Source organism: Anomalospiza imberbis, chromosome 2 (genome assembly GCF_031753505.1).
Source record: "Anomalospiza imberbis isolate Cuckoo-Finch-1a 21T00152 chromosome 2, ASM3175350v1, whole genome shotgun sequence".
NCBI lineage: Eukaryota > Metazoa > Chordata > Aves > Passeriformes > Viduidae > Anomalospiza > Anomalospiza imberbis.
Window position 1 is genome coordinate 56,045,536 of NC_089682.1, and position 1,546 is coordinate 56,047,081.

Consider the following 1,546-nt stretch of genomic DNA (forward strand, 5'->3'; position numbering starts at 1 on the left):
CTATATAATGTGTTAGGACCAACAAGAAAATGCATAAGCTCAGCTGGCTGCTATCCTACAGGGAATCCTGAAATGTTTTTAACAGGATCAGCATGAATACAGACTGCTGGAAGAGCAAAACACAATTGAACTTTCTTTGACAGCCATTTTGGACAGTTTAATCTTCCAGTTAAAAACCCATGTAGTTTTATTCACACAGATTGTATGATGTACCAACAATAAGGTAACTGCTAGAAATACTTTGCTTATATAATGTAAGTTGTATTTGTGCTAAAATCACAGTTCAATCCCATGGTGGTTTTGCGACCAGCCATTCCAAGATGGTGCAAAGTAGAAGAGGCTGGGTGTTTTTTTCGCCCTAACTTTGATGGATATTCTCTCTTTTACAATTTTCTGTGATTTGAGTAAAACAGCTCAAAGTCTGTTACTAGGAATGTGAGACCTTTGGGACAAATGTTCCATTTCCTCCTTTGCACAGTGGGTAATAGGAACAAGAAGGACTTCTGAGTGTTGCTGTCATCATAATGGGGGGCAAAACCTGGCCCCCTTCAAGGGGATTCCCTCTGCTCCACTTACTCAGAGCAGCCTCACAGGCATCTCTCACTAGGATGTATAAACACAGAATGCTGTGTGTTTTCATCTTGGTAGGATCTATGAGAGAGATGTTTCTGTGTTAATTTTTCATAAGGGAAGGCTAAGGAAACAACATTATCCAGCTCTGGAACTCTCGTGTGGGTGAGACTGCAGCAGTTTTTGTTCATGTATCCCTCCTGCAGAGTTCTCACTACATAGCAGCATGCTGATAGCTTTTTGCAGGTGTATGTAAGAGAGGATAGATTCTTTGAGCATTCAGGAAAATTTTGTTTATACTGAATATTACAAACCATGCTCTTATATGTTTATCTTTGATAACTCATCCTGGGGGGGAAATCACAAAATAAAAACATAAGAATATAGAGAAAATATTCTCTTTTTTTTTTCAGACCACGGGAGTTTGTCACCATGGAGATCCTCCTGTTTCCTTCAAGAGTGATTCAAATCTTACAGATGGAGCATATGTGACAGCAGCAAAACAAAATCACCAAGAATTCACATTAAACATTTCAGAAAAAGGATTTGAACACCAACCAACATCCACAGACTGTTCATGCAGAAAAAATTGTGCTTCAAATTTTTTCTTTCTAACGTTAAATAACTGAAAATTTTCTTTCTAATGTTAAATGACTGAAAAATTTATTTCTAAACATAGCTGGATTTTAAGGAATTTGTGATACATGAGCGGAAGGTTGGAGTACTTCACTACTATGTTGTGGTTTTATACAAAGAACTACTCTTTCTAAGAGCTAAAGTACCTTAAGGACATAATGAAGCTAAAATGCCTTAAAAGCTTGGTTTTAGTATTACTTATGTAAGCAGAGTATTTAAATGAAGACAGCCAAACCGTGCATGAGATGGGGCCAAGAGCAGGACAAAGTGGTTTGTCAGCAAGCCCCTGGCTGCCCCTGCAGCAGCTGGGGGCACCGAGCATGGGGAAGCTGGAGTGGGC

The 1,546-nt window shown here is 39.0% G+C and overlaps 1 long non-coding RNA gene across 1 annotated transcript; it reads left to right on the forward strand.

Annotated features, from left to right (window-relative positions):
- Positions 1-381: 381 nt before the first annotated feature.
- Positions 382-1,127, forward strand: LOC137466494 (uncharacterized). Its single transcript, XR_010995196.1, has 2 exons — positions 382-816; positions 984-1,127. It is a non-coding gene; the product is annotated as an uncharacterized lncRNA (long non-coding RNA).
- The last annotated feature ends 419 nt before the right edge of the window (positions 1,128-1,546 follow it).